At 38.0% G+C, this 23,282-nt stretch overlaps 1 protein-coding gene across 1 annotated transcript in view; it reads right to left on the reverse strand.

The window, feature by feature from the left end:
• The window catches only part of IL1RAPL2 (interleukin 1 receptor accessory protein like 2), a 1,129,803-nt gene that overhangs the window by 1,014,682 nt on the left and 91,839 nt on the right, over window positions 1–23,282 (reverse strand). The window lies entirely within an intron of this gene.

Below are 23,282 nucleotides of genomic sequence, written 5' to 3' on the forward strand. Positions count from 1 at the left end.
TCAGTTTGCTAGAAATAATGGCCTCCAGCTGCATCCATGGCCCTGCAAAGGACATGATCTCATTTTTTATGGCTGTGTAGTATTCCATGGTGTATATCTACCATATTTTCTTTATTCAATCTATCATTCATCAGCATTTAAGTTGATTTCATGTCTTTGCTACTGTGAATAGTGATGCAATGAACATACATGTCCATGTGTCTTTATAATAGAGTGATTTCTATTCCTTCAGGTATATACCCAGTAATGGGATTGCTGGGTCAAATGGTATTTCTGTTTTTAGGTATTTGAGGAAATGTCACACTATCATATTCAATGGTTGAACTAATTTACATTCCCACCAATAGTGTATAAGTGTTCCTGTTTCACCACAATTTCGCCAGCATCTGTTATTTTTTGACTTTTTAATAGTAGCCATTTTGACTGGTGTGAGATGGTATCTCATTGTGGTTTTAATTTGCATTTCTCCAGTAATCAGTGATGTTGAGCTTTTTTTCACATGCGTGTTAGCCAACATGTATGTCTTCTTTTAAGAAGTGTCTGCTAATGTCCTTTGCCTATTTTTTAATGGGATTGTTTGGGTTTTGCTTGTTGATTTAAGCCCCTTATAGATTCTAGATATTAAGCCTCAGTCAGATGCCTAGTTTTCAAATATTTTCATTCTGTAGGTTATCTGTTTACTATGTTGATAGTTTCTTCTGCTGTGCAGAAGCTTTTTAGTTCCATTAGATCTAGTTTGTCAATTTTTGCTTTTGTTGCAATTTCTTTTGGTGGCTTCAATTATGAAATACTTGCCCATATCTATGTTTTGAATGCTTATACCTAGATGGTCTTCCAGGTTTTTTAGTTTGGGGTTTTACATTTAAGTCTTTAATCCATCTTGAATTAATTTTTGTATGTGGTGTTAAGGAAGGGGTCTAGTTTTAATCTTCGGCATATGGCTAGTCAGTTATCCCAGCTACATATATTGAATGGAAAATCCTTTCCCCATTGCTTATGTCAGGTTGGTCACAGATCATATAGTTGTAGGTGTTTGGTCTTATTTCTGGTTTCTCTATTCTATTCCATTGGTCTATGTGTCTGTTTTTGTACTAGCACCACGATGTTTTCTTAGTGTAGCCCTGTAGAATAGTTTGAAGTTGGTTAGCATGATGCTACTAGCTTTGTTCCTTTTGCTTAGGATTACCTTGGCTACTCAGGCTCTTTTTTGATTCATATGAATTTTAAAATAGTTTACACTAGTTCAGTAAGGAATGTCAATGGTTGTTTAATAGGCATAGTTTTTAATCTATAGCAATTTAATCTATAAATTGCTTTGGGAAGTATGGCCATTTTAATAATATTGATTCTTCATATCAATGAGCATGGAATGTTTTTCCATTTGTTTGTGTCATCTGTGATTTCTTTGAGTAGTGGGTTATAGTTCTCCTTGTAAAGATCTTTCGCCTCCTTAGTTAGCTGTATTCCTGGATATTTTATTCTTTTTGTGGCAACTGTGAATGGAAGTTCATTCCTGATTTGGTTCCTGGCTTGACCTTTCTTGGTGGATAGGAATGTTAATGATTTTTGTACAATGATTTTGTAAGTTGAGACTTTGCGAAGTTGTTTATCAGCTAAGAAGATTTTGGGCTGGCCGGGTGTGGTGGCTCACACCTGCAATCCCAGCACTTTGGGAGGCTGAGGTGGGTGGATCGCCTGAGGTTAGGAGTTCAAGACCATCCTGACCAACATGGAGAAACCCTGTCTCTACTAAAAATACAAAATTAGCCAGACATGGTGGCACATGCCTGTAATCCCAGCTACTCGGGAGGCTGAGGCAGGAGAATTGCTTGAACCTGGGAGGCAGAGGTTGCACTGAGCCAAAATTACACAATCGCATTCCAGCCTCGGCAACAAGAGTGAAACTTCATCATAAAAGAAAAAAGAAAGATGATTTTGGACTGAGACAAGCTAGCAGAAGACAAGAAATAATCCCAGACCTAACTGAAGGAGACAGAGACACAAAAACCATTCAAAAGATCAACAAATTCAGGAGCTGGTTTTTTGAAAAAAATAATTTAAAAAATAGACCACTAGCTAGACTAATAAAGAAAAAAGAGAGAAGATTCAAATAAACATGATCAGAAATGACAAGGGGATATTACCACAGATCTTCACAGAAATAACAACTATCAGAAAATATTATGAACATCTCTATGCACACAAACAAGAAAACTGGGAATAAATTCCCACACACATATACCCTCCCAAGACTGAACCAGGAAAAGATTTACTGAACAGACCAATAATGAGCTTCAAAATTGAATAGTAATAAATAGCCTACCAGTGAGAAAAAGCCCACGACCAGACAGATTCACAGCTGAATTCTACCAGGTGTACAAAGAGCTGGTACCATCTCACTGAAACTATTTCCAAATAATGAGGAAGAGGGACTCCTACCTAACTCATTCTATGATGCCAGCATCATACTATTACCAAAGCCTGGCAGAGATACCACAACAACAAAAAAACTTCAGGCCAACATTCTTGATGAATATCAATACAAAAATCCTCAACAAAATACTGGCAAATTGAATCCAGCAGCACATCAAAAAGCTTTTTTCACCATGATCAAATGGGCTTTATCTCTGGGATGCAAGCTTTGTTCAACATACGCAAATCAATAAACGTGATTCACACATAAACAGAATTAAAGACAAAAAAGGCATGATTATCTCAATAGATGCAGAAAAAGCTTTCAATATAATTCGACATCTATTCACGTTAAAAACTCTCAATAAACTAGGTATTAAAGGAATGTATTAGTCCATTCTCACAATGCTATGAAGAGTTACCCAAGACAGGGTAATTTATAAAGAAAAGAGGTTTAATTGATTCACAGTTCTGCATGGCTGGGAAGGCCTCAAGAAACTTACAATGATGGCAGAAGACACTACTTCACAGGGTGGCGGGAGACAGAATGAGAGCCAAATGAAGTGGGAAGCCCATTATAAGATCATCAGATCTGAGAACTCACTATCATGAAAACAGTATAGGGAAAATCACCCCCATGATTCAATCATCTCCACCTGGTCTCACCCTTGACACATGGGAATTAGTACAATTCAAGGTGAGATTTGTGTGGAGACGGAGAACCAAACCACATCAAAGAACATAACTCAAAATAGTAAGAGCCAATTATAACAAACCCAAAGCCAACATACTGAATGGGCAAAAGCTGGAAGCATTCCCTTTGAAAACTGACACAAGACAAGGATGCCCTCTCTCACCTCTCCTATTCAACATAGTATTGGAAGTTCTGGACAGGGTAACCAGACAAGAGAAAGAAATAAAGGGTATCCAAATAGAAAGAGAGGAAGTCCCACTATCCCGGAAATAATTTGTTACACATCTTTATATACATATAAAGATGTGATGTTATACATGAAGAATAGGTTTACAAAACTTAAATTCAACACAAGCTCCATCTTGATGTTCATTGCATGCCTCTGTGTATAGAAATAAGAGTCCAAGTTTCAGAAACAATTTCTCTATCCTGAGTACTGAGGGTTAAGTGACAGCAAGCGTAAGGTGGAAAGATTACATTTTAAACCATTTCAAGTAACATACTTCGAGCTCATATTCTTGGTGTGCATAGGAGTCTTGTTAGGGAAGTTTATCACAAATTGCTTTGTATTTCTCTCATTTCTACAGGGGAGAAGGAAATGGAGAAGGGTTGACAGAGGTGGGTAATAGAATCACTATAATAGAAGTGGCCTTGGAGGGTCACTAAGTCCATTATTCTTTACACAGGCCAGGGTAGAGTCATCTTAAATCTGAAAGTTAAAGAATATTGGTGAAAGATTTCCCAGGTTTCATCAGTGACTAATTAAAGGTATCCCAGGGACCATGCAGTATATAATTTGCTCTCCAATAGTAACACCCAGGATAATTCTGTAGGAAAGTAGGATATTGTCTCCTAAAACACCAGCATTGAAAGCTTAGAGAACTGATGCAAACATACCTAATTTGCCATTAAAATACTGTTATAAAGCTTTTGCCCACCGACCTGTTATCAATCTGAAAAAAAGTTCCAATAAAATTCATTGAAATAACTATCTCACCCAAATGCCTCCTGTTTCAGTCACAATCTACCTCTTCTTGTATATTCTTAGTGCAATATGAAAACAGCTGTCACAGGGGATTTGTAGAGATGGCCCTGGATCAGGAGCTCCTACAAAGGCTAGTGAAGTTTTGCCAACAAAATTTACACAGCTTGCTATAAATACTACCAACCAGGGGATGGTGCAGTCTTACTGCTCTTAGTAATGCAAGAGGATACTAATGTTTTAAAAGTTCATTCAGTGAGAAAAAAAAAGTCACTGGTCTACTCCCTACTCTGTTAAATCTACATTGGATATTTTCTCTCAATTGCATATTTTTTAAGGACTAGAGATTTACAAGGACCTTAGTAATAGGTCCATATATATATATATATATATATATATATAATCAGAGAATCGGTGAGTAATTTCCCCATTTTTGTCCCTGTAAACATATAGGTATAAAGCTCATGCCAAGCAGCAGAAATGAATCATCTGCAGAGGACCACAAGCTGTCATTTAAACCCCAGTCTTTTAACTTTTCACTTCACTCTTTTCTCTCCATTATGTCTCCTTTCTGGCCTTGGAGGCAAAATACATCAACCATCAATTTATTCCCTGCAGCAAACCTTTGCCCCTCACCCTTATCAATCCATTAAGTAAACCCCATTAAATTGGTCCTCACTTTGCAAAAATGGCAGGCTGCTCCAGGGGAAAAGGAGAGTTATAATACTGCTGGGAACAATCAGTTAATGACAACTCAGGGAGAAAAGGGGAACTTCCTGGGTTACCCTCCTTTCACTCACGGCCATACTATCTGGCCTTATGAGCCAGTATTTCAGCAGTTAATCATTTATAACTTCAAAAACAATATTCCTCAAAATTCCAGCTACTTTTGTGGTAAAACTACAGTTCATGGCCCAAGCAGGGGTATACTGTAAACAAAGTTACTAGGCATTCAAAGCTGGCAAGTCCCCCCTTACTAATCTGCCAATCCCATGGGTTCCTCTGATAGTCAGCCCTGGCATGTTCCTTCATTGCCTCAGAAACTATTTTGCACAGTGAAGTACTGAAGTGAAAATTTCTAATCCAGAGATCCATGACTATGTTTATTTTAGAGATTTGAATACAAATACATTCATATTTACTCTCTCTCTCTCTCTTCCAGTGTCTCCTCCCCACTTCATAAATCCCTATTAGACATGGTTGGAATACAGAATATTCACCAAAAAAACTTTTTGTTCCCGCAACTGTCCAGGTCATTGCCCTCAGTTCTACCTATTCATTTTCCTCTTATTTCTATTTTTGCTTCTCTCATGCCACTATCCTCTGTCTCACCTCTTACCACACAGATAAATCCTTTGAACTGACCTTATTTTGCCATATTTGCCTTTCATTATTTTCCTATACATACATGCATTAATGATTTTAGCTCGTTATATTGGTGGGAGGAGTAGGTAGGTGTTATTTGGACTGTATTCCTTAGAATTCATAAAGTATCCTGGGATTGGGTTTCTCCCCCTTATTAAATGATACTGAACGGCTTCTTCCCAACCCCTACACATATGTACACAAAGAGAACTTTAAAGGTAAAGTGTTACATAAAGGTAAAACACAACATCAGTAATTTTAAGGGGTATGTGTATATCTCAGAATGTGCACACAGTCATACATTCACAGAGTGTACTACACAAACCTAGATTATACCCTCCTACAGATAGGTCATATGGTATTAGCCTATTGCTCCTAGGCTACAAACGTGTACAGCATGTTACTGTACTGAATAAGGTAGACAATTGTAATACGAAGGTCAGTATTTGTGTATCTTAACAGATATGAACATAGAAAAGGTACAGTGGGCAATAACACACAGAGAACTGTCATCTCCTGTGAAAGCAATGCCTTCTGGACTATCTCCTGAAGGATCCGCCTGAGGCTGTTTTTCAGTTGAGTTTTTTTTTTTTTAATAGGTAAAAGGAGCACACTCCAAAACAATGATAAACAGTATATAGCAAATACAAAAACCAGTAACATAGATGTTTATAATCATTGTTAAGCATTAGATACTGTACATAATTGTATGTGCTATAGTTTTATATGACTGGCAATGCAGTAGGTTTGTTAACACCAGCATTATTACAAGCAGGTGAGAAATGCATTGTGCTATGGCTATGACTTTACTAGATGATAGGAATTTTTCATATCCATTATAATCTTATGAGACCATCGTCCTATATGTGGTTCATCACTGACCCATGTTATGCAGCAAGTGAGTATATATGCATCTGTCCATAAAATATATTGAAGTGAAATTCATATAACATAAAGTTAACCATTTTAAACAATTCAGTGACATTCAGTACATTGACAAGGCTGTGCAATCACCATCTCAATCTAGCCCCAGAACATTTTTGCCAGTCCAAAGCAAAACCCCACAGCCATTAAGCATTCTCTCTATCATCTCTTCCTCACCTTAGCCCATAACTACTAATCTGCTTTCTGTCTCTATGGATTTACTTAGTCTGGATTTTCATATAAATAGAGTATACAATATGCAGCCTTTGGCATCTGCATCTGACTTCTTTAGTTCAGCACGTTTTCAGGGTTCATCCACATTGTAGCATTCCTTTTTATGGCTAAATAATATTCCATTGTATGTATGTACCACAATTTGTTTACCTATTTATCCAATAAGAAACTTTTGGGCCGTTTGTGCTTTTTGGCAATTGCAAATAGTGCTACTAGAAATGTAGCTGTATGTTTATTTGTTGGAGTCTCTGTTTTCAGTTTTTTTGCATAGATAGAGAGCAGAATTGCTGGATCATGTGGTAATTCTCTGTTTAATCTTTTGAGAAACTGCCAAACTGTTTTCCACAGTAAGTAAACCAATTAACATTCCCACCAACAATGCAGGAAAGTTCCAATTTCCCCACAGCTTTGCTCTTTGTTCCTTTTTAATTATAGCCATACAAATAGGTGTGAAATGGCTCCTTACTGTAATTTTGATTTGCATTTCAATGATTAATGATGTTGAGTATCTTTTTATAGGATTGTTGGCAATTTATGTATCTTCTTTGAAACAATAACCATTGCCTATTGTTTAAAACTGTGCCCTTTGTCTTTTCATGGTTGAGTTGTAAGGGTTCTTTATATATTCCGGATACTAATATCTGATTAGCAATATAATTTATAAATAATATTTCCCATTCACTGTCTTGATCACAGTTATACATAAAAGTGTTCTGTTTTGATGATGTTAACAAATATTTTAACTAAACTCAAATTCAATATTATACATGCCAAAAAGAGAAGTGTTATGAATGATAGAGGGAACACAAAAATAGGAATGTGGGGAGAAGGAGAAGGGCAATACACACAGAAGAGGGATGAGTAAGAAGTGAATAGCAGAGCAGACAAAGTGCAAGTGACAGAAAAAGGGAGAGGAGAGAGAGAACATATAGAAAGTACCCATTAGTATGACCATTCAAGCAAGGTGTGAGAAAAAGAGAGCAGTTTAATTGGTTCAAAAGTATCAGACTACTTTTCCCCATTCTCTGCTTTTTACTTACAGTAATTACTTTCAGAGTTTCAGCACCTCTTGGTACAGTCATCTGTGAAATATCAGTTAGTGGATTTGCCATTATCCAGACTATTTATTCTTAAAAATTTCAGAGTGTCTCTCTGAATAGGACAGCCTCTACAGCCCACTATGGTAAAAATCATTGTCTGAGCTAACACAGCAGTGTTGGGTAGCTGACCTATGGTCAAAGAGCCAGAGTGTACCTGTGGTTTAAATTCAACCTATTTGACTCCAGAGATATATTCTTAAGCACTGTGCTATATAGATCTTCCTTATAGCATCTTAAATCCATTGCATACATTTAATCTGAAAAGGCAGATTATCCAAAACCAATCACCTATAATTTTAACAATTTTCAGTAGCAGATATTTCTTCTCAATTAAATTTAGCAGGCTAGTATTAAAATTAGTTTGTATTCCCCAAGCACCTACCAATCAGAAAGGCAGCCCGGGAGTGTGCTGGAAGCCAGAGAGAAACTAACTTGGATTTGAAAGATTTGCCCTAGATAGAGAGTTTATAATTGAGGCTGATTATAACAATTTTAAGGTCAATGTTCCCCAATTCCCTGCTCAGATGATAACAACTCCTTAATTCATGTGTTCTATAGCATTTTCCTTGTTTCCGACATCATTCTACCTCTCAGTCACACCACAGCTCAACTGGATGTGTTATGTAGGAAGCAAATTGAGGCAATATCTAGTAAATAAATATATTTGCCACCTGCAGATCAAACTTTGATGCATCCTGCCCTAATTAAAAATCACATAAGTATAAATTAGGCTAATTTATATTTCTACATTCCCCTCAATTTATTTATTCCTCTGTGGGTTAGTGACCCTTGACAGATAAAAAGGTCTCCCCATTACAGAGAGAAATGCTGGAAAGCAACGACATCAAACAAAGGGCCCTAGCGCAAATATTAGAAGGCAGATGGCTCTGCTGTCCTGTATTGATAAACAGAAGGCATGAGGAGATAAAAATAAGGTGAGTTGGTTTTAAGGTGAAAAGGACTACAAGACCAAGGTTGCCCAAAGACAGTCAGACAGAAAGCAAAAGACTGAAGAAAGTTAAGAATAACTGTGTGATGACATGAATGCCAATAGATTTTTTAAAACAGAAATGTTAAACTGAATGAGAATGGGAGTTCATGGATGAGGAAGCCAGATTTGAAAGAAGCTGTAACTTCACCAAAGTCAGAGAGGAAGCATCAAGTGGCAAAAACACAAATCCAGACCATTCCTCATGGGTCGTTATTCTTAACTGCTGTCTTAGAATGACAAGACCTGCCACACTCCTCTATTTTCAGGGATGAAGGAGTAAAGCTACCCAGTAAATGTTTGCCCAAATAGTGGGGAAGGTGACAAGTGATTATAAAGAAGAAAAACAACATTGTTAACATTTGCACTACTGCGGGATGAATTTCAAACAAAAGAAAATAGAGCCTTGAAACAGCTCAATTACAGCAAGCCTGTGAGAAATCTACTCAAAGTTAAGTTATAAGTCACAGAAATGACATATTACTTTGAAAGAACACCCTCATATAATGTTTGCAGTATCTGGTTTAATCACTCCACATAATAATTCCTCTAAACATCATTCAAAACTCTTATTTCATTAGCACACTAGAAACCCATTTTTAGAATGAGCACTACTATAATTGGTTAATAGCTATAAATGCCTTCATTTGTGAAGATTTTCAAAATAAGGCAGTATTTGCTGTACAATTAAATTATAATCCCAGTAACACTTAAATTAGTTATTAAGAGGTATTGAAAATTTAGAGCCAGGCTCTTTCACAATAAACTAAAAGAAAAAGGCAAGGAAACACCTTCAGCCTGCACCTTAATTAGACATTCTATGCACTTATTTATATAATGCCTACTGCTGGAACACTTTCATAGTAGGTTTCCTAGCCAAATAGACTTGAAAGGGGAGTGAATATTAAAAACTATCCCAACAGGGCCTAATGCATTTAATTAGTTGATCATAAGTGTCAAGTACCCTTTCCCTTTTGATAGATTATCCCAAAGAGTAGGCTAACAACCCCAATTTGCTGACTAATTGAATTTTGATATATCCTCTAGAGCTGTTTTTCCCCTGACTAATTGAATTTACAAGCAGTTAAATCTGACAGATTCGGTAATATCTACCAAAGTCCCTTTATACTTTGTAAAATTATGAAAAAGTAGCCAGTATGTCATGCCCTGGGGAAAGAGGGTACATTTGAAGACTCAATCCCAAGGGAAAAAAGTGGTAAGGAAAATCTGATTTGTTATAATATATGTCAAAATGTCCAGTAGTAATAAATTTGACATTTTGTCATTGGATATATTAAATAATTTTCCATTAATGGAAGACAAAATATTCTAAAAGTGTATAGGTACAGGTTTGTTCATGACGCCATATCTCCACTAATATATATGAATCTACATACAAGCAAAGGCAGGTGTACTTTATGTTGTTAGCTGAAATAGAGGCAATTCAATTCCCACATGGATTCCATTTCTAACTTAGCTAAAAAGTTCGGTCCCTCATAATCTTCATAAGCTTTCAGCAGGGAATGTGCATTTCCTTCACCAAGAAGCCAAGGCTTATTGCAGAAAAATAAAGCCAAGCCTTGTTAATTAAAACCTAGAGAATGTGAAATTCCTAGTAAGTCAACTTCAGCTGGTTTGAAATTTGGAAATGTGTTTGCTGAGTAAATTAACAATCAAACACAATTGGAGGAGAGATGTTTGAAGACTTAAGGGAACAAATGATTTTTCAAGCACTTGGGAAGCGTTATTTACGTACGGGTAATTACTACGTGAAAAGAGCTGTGGTACCGGGAAAGAGGGCTGGATTTGAGTCAAAAGACTTACTTAGCAGTAGTCTTCTACAATTACTTCTATAACCTGAGCCTTAGTTTCTTTATCTGTAAAACTGAGATAATATTTACCTCACAACATGTGGGAGGCTCCATGCAATGTGAGGAGCTAAATGAATGTTGGGTATTTTTATTACATTCATAAAATAATGAACGTATAAATAAAACGCTTATAGAAACATTGTACCCTCTAATTTTTACAGATAAGACAATTGGGGCATAGAGTAGTCAAGTGACTTGTCCATGAGCACACAGCTAGTTAATAACAGAGTTAGGGCAAAAACCTAGGGTTCTGCAACATTACTGCCAGTATCCCTACCTCTTAATCATAGCTGTTCACCCCCAAAAGGACTACTATACTTTCTTGACTTTGTTCCTTTTTGTTATTGTACTTTAGGTTCTGGGGTACATGTGCAGATCACGCAGGATTGTTGCATAGGTACATACATGACAATGTGGTTTGCTGCTTCCATCCCCTCTTCACCTATGTCTGGCATTTCTCCCCATGTTATCCCTTCCTGACCTCCCTACTCCCTGCTGTCTCCCCCTAGCCCCCCAACACACCCCAGCGTGTGATGCTCCTCTCCTTGTGTCCATGTGTTCTCACTGTTCAACATCTGCCTATGAGTGAGAACATGCAGTGTTTGATTTTCTATTCTTATGTCAGTTTGCTAAGAATGATGGCATCCAAATTCATCCATGTCCCTACAACTTTGTTCTTATAGCCTGAATTACTTTAAAAGATGCCCATTAACAAATAGGTACTTCTATTCAAATACTAATAGTTTGTAGAATTTTACACTTGAATGTTTAATAAACATCTGTTGAGCACCTACTTAATGCAAGTCACTGTACTAAGTTCTAGAAACGAAAAACAAAACAAGATTCCCACCTTTAAAGAATAATTAATTCTAATGACTCCAAGCACGCATTGCTTATTCTGGCCTCAGGCTATCAAAGGTCCTTCACCACCATGCTCTACACAGGTTTGAACTTTCCCTAACCAATCATGCTCAAAGACTTCCCTCTCACCTCCAGTTTAGCTGGGGCTCTCAAGTTTCAGGAAACCTGACTAAAGCACTTCATTTTTGGTTCATGCATAAATTCTGAGCTCAGCCTCAAATTATCTCTGGGGTTCCATTTCCTGCAGTTGGAGAGGCCTGAAGGGTGATGTTATCATGCAGTGTCAGGTAGCAATGGGGACAGTGTGGGTGGGTGGGCAGAAATAACCTTAAATTCATTCAGCTGATGAGATATTCATAACTTAGAACAAGAAAAGCTAGTTGCTCACCAGAGCATACATACTACAGCTTTCCTCCCTCATGTGCCCTGAGTTGCAGATTGAGAAGCCACTTCCTGATGAAAATCTGAGAAGCAAGGAGAATTCAGCTATTAGGAAAACTGAGAAGCAGGCACAGAGGAAGTTGGAAGGGCAATCTTTGCAGGCACCCACAATTACGCATTATTAGATTCCCTGCTCCACAGCCTAACTAGCTGTATGAACTTGGGCAAGTCACTTAGCCTTTCTGAGTCTCCACCTCCTCATGTGTAAAATGATAATAAATGATACCTCTATGAAATGGTTGTCATGCCAGTTAAATGTCATAATGAATGTAAGATGCTTGACTCATCATAGGCATTCAGTAATTGTTAGTTTCATTCCCTTTGTTGCTGGGTCAACTCCTAGCACACCTTCTCCCATTCCAATGCTTCTGTGGAGAAAAGTACAAAATGTGGGACCTTCCCAGTAGAAAAGTAAGGAAGCTCAGCTGTCCGCCCCCGCCCCACACCCAGGCTTCATAAATTTTTGTGTCTTTCAAGAATCATTTTCTTCAAACCTCAGGCTATCTCATCAGAGTCTAATAGAGGAGTCAGATGATTAAGCATTAGATGAATAATTTGCTATGTGAACTATAGATTGAAAAAGAAAGGAGTGGGGATGGCAATTAAGTTGTTATTTCATTAAGTTGTGATTAGTGACTAAAGGTTTCAACACACCTAATTCTATTAGAGTATATTGAGTTTAAATAATTTCATTTCATTAAATTTGCTCTATTAGTATATTTATATTTCTCTGTAGATCTATCTGTATAATCTTGGTCCAAAGTCTCTACTCCTGAATTTTTCAAAGAGACAATGTTCTTTAGGAAGATATTCTGTGTATAATTCAGGGCCTGACTTCACTCTGGGTTTCCTTAGACCACAGTCCGTTATAGTAGAGAATTCAATCAAGAGGCTATGTCTAATATATTCAAGGGATTTACTTCACTGAGAGTAGGGAGACTCTCCACCTATTATTTCTTCATTCATAACCCTGTCCCACTAAACCCACCCCAAGGACTGTGGTGGCTCTGAATTAGATCACCCCTACCACAACCCCTCTACTCCCAGGCTCATCCAGTGTTTCTGTCACTCAGTCCCTGTGTTCCAGCCACACTGGCCACTTTTGTGGATTATGCCAAACTCCTTTTCACTTCAAGACAGTCATAAGTTATATTCCTTCTGCCAGGGACACTCACATATTCTTAGAGATCCAATCCCTGACATTAGGAAAATGTAACAGAAAAAAGGTACAGAGTCAGATGAGGGAGAATTATAAAGAAACTATTTAAACCAAATGCCACCATGTCACAGAAGTCTCTTCTAGCACTAGCATCCTTATCCCCAAATTAGGAGTAGGAGTAGTCTACCTCTTCTGGAAGAAAATCTAATTTCACTAGTAAGTCCCCAGCTTTCTGGGATAATTTGAAATAAAGTCTGTTCTAATACAAAGCTAGGTTGGGTTCAGAAACCTGAAGTCACTCTTAGCTTTCCACCAAATGGGCCAAGCTGATTTTCTTCTCATGAGATTGATATTCTAGCTGGCAGTGTAATGGTGAAGGTTTGGAATCTGAAATCCCTTGAATTTTTGCTCTAATACTTAATAGCTATGTGTCTTTGGGCAAATGACGTAACCTCTCCGGACCTTTGTGTTTTCATTTATGAATATTGATGATAACTCCACATGGCATAGTTTCTGAGGATTGATATAGTTTATTTTAGTGCTCAATACAAACCTCATAAATAGTAAGTGCTAAATATCAGTTATCTGTTACTATTTTCATTACTGCAATTAACTTCACCTAGTCCACAACTTGGGCTCATCCATGTATAGAACATTTATAAAGAGACTTTTTACTAGGTGCTGGCAATACAGAGGAGAATAAGACAAGACTCTGTGTTTAGCTCACAGTCTGATGAAGGAAACAGTCGTATAAATAGCTAACTACATTTACTAGTTGCATAAAACTAATTCACCAAGTAAAATGGAACACATTCTGTGATAGTGGAGACCCAGAAAGAGCTGTGAGCATAGGACCAAGCATACAGTTGTACTGGTCATAAAAGAGACCTAGTAAGAAAGAGTAGAAGATCAAAAAAGCCCAGTTCTTTATAGTTGATCAACCACACAAACCTATGTCCTATAGATGGCAGATTAATTGGTGTGCCTTCACACTTGAAGGACAGCACCGGATATCCTAACTTAAACAAGTCTTAAGAGAGCAACAATAGCCCCAGCAGAGTTGACTTCTTAGGTCATTCCTACCCTAGGCCAGCATCCTTAGAGCTAGAAAATAGTTGAGCTAATTCTTTGAATGCAGCTGGGGACCCGGGATGGTATAGGAGAACTATGATCACCAGGACATTTCCGCTTAAAGCTTCTGGATTTGGAGCCATACTTATCCATATGTTTCTCTATTAAATACCTATGAATTACATTGATCTCTTCTAAAATACTTCTCCATCATACCAAGCTCAGGTCTGTCAATTTATAATTAATGAGTTGAAACTTTATAATTTATGAGTTCAAGAAAGCACTGAGCTCTTAATTTCCTTGCTTCAATTCCAAGGCTTTTTCTCCTATACAGATAAACTCTTATGATTGATCTCTGATGATAAATCAGGGGTCACACAAATTTCAGCAGAAGGGGGTCAATATTATGAAAGAAGACTCTATACACACACACATACACCACCACCACTACCACCTATTTGTCCACTTCTTCACATGACCACAGAAGCAAGGTGGTGCACTAGCACGTTCTACAAAGCAATATGGCAACTTTAAGGACAAATCAAACACATCCAAATCTTCATTATTCTTTTCAAGAAATTAATATGTAGAAGGACTTTATCCTTTATTTGCAAAATACTGTTGGACAGCCTTAATCAGTCTGAAGCAATCAGAGTGGGCCTAAAGACAATCAAATAGTGAGGAATTTTGTTTTATTCTTTATTTTATGCTTTTTGTTCTAAACACTCAAGTGCTTTCCTTTCCTTCTTCCTGGCATGTCCTTGTGATTAAGTAAATCTGTATTCAATGGATATTCTAAGAGTCTTGGCCTGAAGCAAACAGATGTTTTTTTCTTTAGGGCAGTCAGTCAACATTATTTACTGTTCACCTTCTGTTTGCAAAGGCTCTTTCTGACACCATGAAGACAATTCAATTTATATAATGTGACAAAACAAACCTACATGAAGTGACTTAAGACCAGTTAAAAAAAACATGAAAACAAAAGCAAATATCTCTACGAACTATATCTAGAGGTGCTAAGAACATATAGGGAGGGAGTGATGTGTTAGATGAAGTTAATTGGGACTGAATTCCTGGAGGTGCACTTTGTACCAGGTGTTAAGGCAAGGGTAGAGCATAATTTATAGACAGAAGTAGAATAAGATGAGAGTAAATAGGGAAGAGGAGTACATTCAAATTTTGCAGTCCAACTGTTACATTTGCAGCCTGAATGTTTTCAAAAAAAAAAAAAAAAAAAAAATTTATCAGCATTACTAGCCCAGGAAAGGCCATTCTGACATTAGTTGTATATTAATGTAACATTGCATACTTACCATAAATTTCATGTATTTATAAAAGACTTAAAACTTATATTACTCACCTAAAAGACATTACTAACTGGGACTATTTGTGGCTGTATAAATAACCTGTACTAAGAAAATCAACTCCACATTTACCAAGATAATTGAACTATTTATGCTTCTTTAGACAACTCTAGAAGCACATTCATTTAGCCAATGGACCTTCATGGCTTTGTAGGAAGATTAAGCATCCATCATGAATACATATCACTAAATATTTTTTAAAATGCATGGTTTACTTGACGGACTCTGACAGTTCTTCCAGATACATCAATAGCTGGTAAATACAGAGCTCTTGAAGCATTCCTTAAAGTAGTTTATGAGGAGAAAGGGCATACAAAACAGATTACAATATCTGTCACTGGAAAATTTGGGGTATGGAATACTCAAGTGCTTTATGAACTGTAAAGGTGAAGTACCTGCCTCTGAATTCAAACTGCCTAAGCTTGAATTCTGGCTTTGCCACTTACTACTTCTGTGACTTTGAGGAAAGTCACTTGACCTTTCTGTATCTGTTTCCTCAACTATAAAATGGGGATAACACTGGTACCTACTTTGCAACATTAGTGTGAAAATTAAGTAAATATATTGTAGAGCATTCAACACAGTGCCTTCCACACACTAAGCCTTCATTCCTACAATGGAGGAGAATTTTTAAAAATTGCTGCTGTGGGGAAGAGATAAGATGAACACAATAAAATGAGAAGCTATAAATCTTTCTCAGACTTCTAAGAAGTTTGAGTTTTTACTCAGTCCCTCTATTATAGCTAAACCTACCAAGAGGCTCATGTTCATTAACAAATTTTAACTGCCAGCTGCTACCTACTCTAGGGAAATCCTCAAACTTCAAAGAATTGTTTTTTACAAGTACATAATGCCAAGAATTCATGATACTTGGCTTATTCACAAATAAGAGCAGACTGACAAGCTTTAGTTATGACAAAAAGATACACATAATGGCCTGGGACAATAGTAAGTGTTTAAGAGAGGCTGCAGCTGTTCTGACTATGGTATTATAGTAAACCTGTCAACTGCCCATATCCATTCCCTAGAAAGCCATCTTTTATACCAAATGACTCCACCTTCTATAGTCACCAATGTCACAAACAAACCCAATTCTTAACCCTCAGGAAGCCATTGCAAAAGTGGCCAGAAACTCTGAAGACAACAATCTGGACTTATTTTATTCTCCCTTTTAGAAATGTGAACAGGGTAATACTGTGGAAAAAAGGCAATGAACAAAGAGGACCTTGAGAAGTGAGACTGAAAAAAATCAATCAAGAAATGCCATGCCATAAAACTAGAGTCATGAGGAAATTATGGTCAAGAGAAAATTGTGAAGAAAATACAGGAGTAAGCATAAAAGGAGATACAGAGAAAAACTATAGCAAGTACAAAATTAGAAATCCAGTTTACAGGAAGAAAGAAAGAAAAGTAGATCCTCTGAAAATCACCTATCCCAATCCTATCCCGATATGCAGGTCTCTGAAGCTGCCTTGGATTCCAAATAGTCATCTAGCTCCAATCTCTGTGTAGCCCAATTCTTTAACTGTTTTTGTTCTTCTAGCAGCTCAATTCTACTATATTTTCTGCTGATGTCAGAAAATACTTCTTACTGCCTCTGTGTCATTAAGTAAATTCATTTGTCTGTACTTTAGATTGTTTAATTGAAAAATGTCAGTAATATTGGTATACATTATCCTCTTGTCATGAATGCTGTCTGAATATAAAGCCATCCAATCAGAGACCACATTTTCCTGTCACCCTTACAGCCTGGTGTAGCCACATGACTACTTCTCACCAATGGCTTGTGAGCAAAAGTGATATATAAAACTTCCTCATCAATTTTTTGAAATGTAATTCTTTACTCTGAACTCTTGCCCATCCCTCTTCCTACAATCTGGGATGAAAACATACACACAAGGACCATGCCCTGGAATAGGAGCTGGCAAACTTTTTCTGTAAAGAGCCAGATGATAAGGTCTCTGTCAAGCTATTCAGTTCTGGTGTTGTAGTGCTAAAGTAGACATAGATAATATGTAAATGAATGGGCCTGGTTGTGTTCCAATTAGACTTTATTTACAAAAGCAGGCAGCAGGCCATACTTGGTCTGCCAGTCATAATCTATCAATCTGTGGTCTAAATCAGGAGTCCCCAACCCCCAGAGGCTGTGAACCAGTACTGGTCCATGGCCTGTTAGGACCCAGGCCATACAGTAGGAGGCGAGTGGTGGGCAGGTGAGTGAAGCCTCATCCGCATTTATAGCTGCTCTCCATCGCTGGTATTACTGCCTGAGCTCCACCTCCTGTCAAATCAGGGGTGCCATTAGATTCTTATCGGAGTGCAAACCCTATTGTGAACTGTGCATGCATATGAGGCATCTAGGTTGTGGGCTGTTATGAGAATCTAGTATCTGATGATCTGTTACCATATCCCATCAGCCCCAGATGAGACCATCAAGTTGCACAAAAACAATCTCAGGGCTCCCACTGATTCAACATTATGGTGACATGTTTAATTATTTCATTATATATTATAATGTAATAATAATAGAAATAAAGTACACAATAAAGGTGCTTGAATCATGCCTAAACCATTCCCCTACCAAGTCCACAGAAAAACTGTCTTCCACGAAACCAATCCCTGGTGCCAAAAAGGTCGGGGACCACTGACTGTCTAGATGATGGCAGAACAACAATGGAAGATATCTGGATCTTTGAACTACTGCATGGAGCACAACTGCCCTACCAGCCTATACCAGCTATAATGTAACGAGAGAGAGAAGATGGCAAGGCAGGGAAGGGGAGGAGGAGAAAGAGGGACTACAGAGTGAGAATGAGAGAGACACAGTCATCTTAAGTCATTCTATTTTGGAGTCTCTTATATAAGTATAGCCCTTATCCTAACTAATATACCTCTCTTCCTAAGAGGTGGTTTTCAAGCTTTTTCCAGATTCCAACTGACAAATATTCTTGTTCTACATTGTTCATTACTAAAGGTACCTTGAATAAAACATAGAAATCAAAATAATCTAATTAAAAACAGGCATCTCAGAGAAAGGGCCTAGCAGAAATCTTAGACAAATATAATGAAAGCTGGCAATAAATTTATACTTGCTTCAATATCCTTGTTTTCTGAAGGCCTTTTCCTAACACCCACACCTCTCCCCCGCCCCCCCCATCATTATGATTGAGATGATGGAACAAAGAAGGGAGATAATAACTATTCTTCTTGCCAATCCAGATAATACTATGACAACATACTATGAACTGGAGGCAGGAAAACCTGGTAACAAACTTTGAATTTGAATAAGAATGAGACTTACTGCAACAAAGCTGTTAAGGAGCTACAACTTCTATCTGTACAGGAGGACATTTTCATGGTAGCCAGCTTCTAAAATGGTTCTCAATGATTCCTCCCTCCTGAGAGGAGGCACCTTATATAAACCTTTTTTTTTTTTTCCTTTGTGGGTTGGGCTCCTGCCTTTGAGTGCAGCTTGACCTAGTGACTTGTTTCTAAGGAGGAGTATATGACAAAATTAAGGAATTGTCACTTCTGCAATTCATTTACAAAAGAATGATTTCTGTTTTGCTAGAATTTTCTTTCTCCCTCACTTTCCTACTTTGATAAAGCCAGCTACTATGTTGTCAGCTGCCCTATGGAAAGGCCCCCATGGCAAATAATTCAGGCTAGTCTCTGGCCAACAGCCAGCAAGGAACTGGTGCCCACAGTCCAACAATCCACTAGAAACTGAATCCTGCCCACAATCATTGCAACTGAGCCTATAGGTGAATCATTTCCCAGTTAAACTTTGAGATGACTATAACCCTGGTCAATCCCTAGATTGCAACCAGTGAGAAACTCTGAAGCAAAGGACTGAGTTAAACCATGACCAGGTGCCTGACTCATAGAAATTTGTGGAATAATACATATTGTTTAAAACACTAGTTTTGGGGATAATTTCTTATGCAGCCACAGATAGCTAATATAATTTCTGTCTATTCAGTGCAGCTGGTTTGGGTCATAGACAACCTTTTTATGTTCTCATGGCAGCCTAGAGTTCAATCATCCTAGTTGTTAATCACACTCTACTGGGAACTACCTGGTTAAACTGGCTGCATGTCACACTAGACTATAAGCTCAAAAAAAGCAGAAACTATAAGTATCTTCTCCACTGTTGCATTACCAACCCTAGCATAGTGACTATGGACAATATTGGCTGAATAGATGAATGAGTGTGTGGGTGGGTGAATGCCACAGAGGTAATTGATACCATGTGTTTTGTGAAATGTTGCTTAGGAGGTCTTGCACAAAAATAACACAACTGCCTTCTTATTTTACTGTTTCCTTCCTCAAACTGCAATAAATCTCAGTTCAGTGAACCACTTTAAGTCACAAGTTCAGTTCAACAGACCATGAAGAATAAAAACTGTGAAACAGAACTGAAGGAGGTCTAAAGTCAAAAGTAGTGTGTTCTCTAGAAAGCACCTCTTTTGTCTTTCAAAGGGTGGCATGTACCAAAATCTTATTTGTCCTGAATTCAGGAAACATTCAGACCATTTTACACAGTTGCTTAGGCAAATTATCCTGGTTTATGGAAGGACAGCTTACTTACATTGTGTATGTTTTTACTAGGTTGAATTTGTGTTAGGAGAGCTCATTTTTGAAAAGCAACATATGATATGTACTCTAATTGAACAAATAATTTAGTTACAAAGTCTATACATTGAGATTGCAGGACATTCACATATCAAAATTTACTTAAAGCAGAGAAATCTGTGAACCCCCCAGGACAGAGAAGCTAAAAAGTCAACTAGAGGGTGTGCCAAATCTGTCCTTTGACCCTCCATGCTGCAACCACTGCAAAAGTCAGATTCACTTCAAAACCAGCTCTGCCCTTACACAAATAAATAGGAGCTCTAGGAGGTCTGGCTGCTGGTACTGCATGCCTACATACCTCAGTTCATCAGGAACTCTTATGTGATGAAGTTACTGCACAGAACTTCATTTCCTGTAGAATCTCATTTTATTACCTCTGAACCCTAACCTCTCCAATGCTGGCTGGTCAACTATTCAAATCCCTGTGTTTCCTACCACTTGAACCCTGCCTGCCAACCCCACCAAATTTCATACTTACTCTGTCTTAGACAGATAATTGGGATATAGTTTCTTCCTTTGTTAACAGTATTTGTACATATCTGTCCTGTAAACTAGTGCCAATGAAGTATAGCTCAGTGGTTTTTGAACTTTAATATGCATATAAACAACTGTATGCACATTTGCATTCAGCAGGTGTGAGAAATGTCCTGAGAACCTGCATTTCTACTAAGCTCCCAAGTGATGCCAATGCTGCTGATACTTTGAGTAACAGACAGAACACCTGGGTTCCTGAGCAAGTTCGTTCCATTAGCTGTTTAACCTTGGGCAGTTTGCTTTCCCTCTCTGTTTTAAAAACAGAGATGATAGCTTCTTCACTGTCTTCCCAATTAAATGCTTGGGTGTGACATGTAATTCTACTGTTAATTAGCCCTGTAACTCTGGGCAAGTTATTTATACTCCCCTCTCTTCAGTGAATAAAAGCAGTACCTACTTTGCCAGCCGTGGTGGCTAACGTGTGTAATCTCAGCATTTTGGGAGGCCAAGGCGGGTAGATCTCTTGAGGTCAGGAGTTCAAGACCATACTAGCCAACATGGTGAAACCCAGTCTCTACTAAAAATACAAAAGTTAGCTGGGCATGGTGGTGGGCACCTGTAATCCCAGCTACTTGGGAGGCTGAGGCAGGAGAATCGTTTGAACCCAGGAGGCAGAGGTTGCAGTGAGCCAAAATTGGGCCATTGTACTCCAGCTTGGGTGTCAGAGTACATCTCAAAAAAAAAAAAAAAAAAAAAAACGGTACCTACTTCACAGGGCTGTTGTGAGGATTAAATGAGTTAATACTGTACAAATAAGGACTGAGAACAGTGCCTGAAACACAGTAATCCCTAATATTAAATCTGGATGCCTGTTCTTCAAATACCTCAGCTTGATATTATTCCCTTATTCAGAAAAGTAGACTGCATCTGACTTGATATGTCCATCTGACTACTACTCATGTTATGGTTCTGATGCTAAGCTACCCATTAGATTCATCACAAGTCTGCTGGTCCCAAAGTTTATCACTTTTTCATCTCAACGTCTTCCCTTAATCATATGCACATTCATTTCATATAGACCATTAGCCATACATACATAAACACATTCCTGCTATGGTAGAAAATTCTAGCTCTTCTATTGATGGCACTGATAGGAATGTGATGCTCTCTCTTTCTCTCTCTCCCTCTCTGTCTCTCTCCTTCCACTTGACAAAAGGCAAGGGAATCTGGACTTTAGAAAGAAATTGTATTCTGTTTTGTATCTTAGTTGATTTAACTGAAAAGAATAGAAGACTTTCTTCCCTCTGAAGTCCAGAAAGACTCATGCCTTTTCATAATTAGCATTAAAGATTAGGTGATGGTCACATAAGCTAGGTCCCTGCCATGGCAAATAAATCAGCTGTCCTACGGAAAATTTTCTGGCCCAAGTATCACCACCTAATATATTTCTTGGGAGTGAAGATAGCATGTAATGGCAGAAGTAGCAGACCAAGACACATCAATGATTGTTGAGTGACAGTGAGAGCCCAGCTGAGGCTGGACATTATCAGCGTGTAGTGGCACCAACTCATATTGTGGGATCAGTGCTGCAGAGTCCTACTCATTAAAGCAGTTTACTGATGAAGATTTCAAGATTTTTAATATGATCACTGTGTGGCAGAACCATTTCAGGGTAGCTGGCCCAGTCCCTGCTGATAGAGACAGTTAGTTTGGGAAAAAGCAGGGTCTATCCAAATTCTAGCCACTTTCTCAAGCTTTAATCTTATATTTCTCCTTTCCTCCTTCAGTCGATTGACCTTACCTCTAACTTAGTTTACAAAATGAAAGTCACCTTGACTTCCAGTTACCCAAACCTATCTTACATGTATCTTCAAGTTTTTTTCTTCCCCTACTTTTAGAATCAAAGAGCTGTCTCTACTCCTTTTAGCCCTCCCTCCTGGGCTCTGGACTCCATCCCCCTTTCACCTTCTAAAGGTCTTTACTGCATTAATTACCCCTCTCATTTCTGGATGGCAAAAATCTCCCTCCCATCTACAAAGAGTTCTGTAGAATACAAACGGAAGTGAAATAAGACTGGCAAGAAGGAAGCTACACTAAGTATCCAGTCAGCTAAGAAAGGATCCGAAGGTCTTTTGCTATAGAAAGTTAAGTCATGACATCAACTAGAATAGATGCTACAGAACAAAGGACAATGGCAAAATACTTACATTTCGGCTCATAACATTTAACTAGTCTTAGCAGCACTAGAAAGCAGGACTAGTGAATAGTCAGGCTGTTGGCCATGTGCCCATTTTATACTGCTGGCTAAGGTGGAAGATACAGTTCTAAGCCCATAGATGTCAATCACAGTCTGAAGAAACAAATACCTGGTATGAATTCTGCTCCTAAATAAGGAGGAAGTTGGGCAGAAGAATTTCATCAATTTCCTATTAACAAATTCTGAGGAACAAGGAAAAGGCTTGCAAGAATCACAGGTCCTGGCAAGCGTGTGTGCAGATATGCCCTCAATATGCATGGCTTGGCTACATAGAGCTCATAAAATCACAGAGAGAAATGCCGTATTTTCCACAGAGCTGCATATGAGCCCCCACCCAAATGCAAATACATTTACTATCCCCAACAGGGTGAGAACAGTTGAGGATATTAAAAATGAAAGGCAATTTTAGTTCTGGCAAGATTGGCTAGACAGTTCTTTCAGAGTCATTAT

This window comes from Saimiri boliviensis, chromosome X (assembly GCF_048565385.1).
Source record: "Saimiri boliviensis isolate mSaiBol1 chromosome X, mSaiBol1.pri, whole genome shotgun sequence".
In the NCBI taxonomy this organism is placed as follows: domain Eukaryota; kingdom Metazoa; phylum Chordata; class Mammalia; order Primates; family Cebidae; genus Saimiri; species Saimiri boliviensis.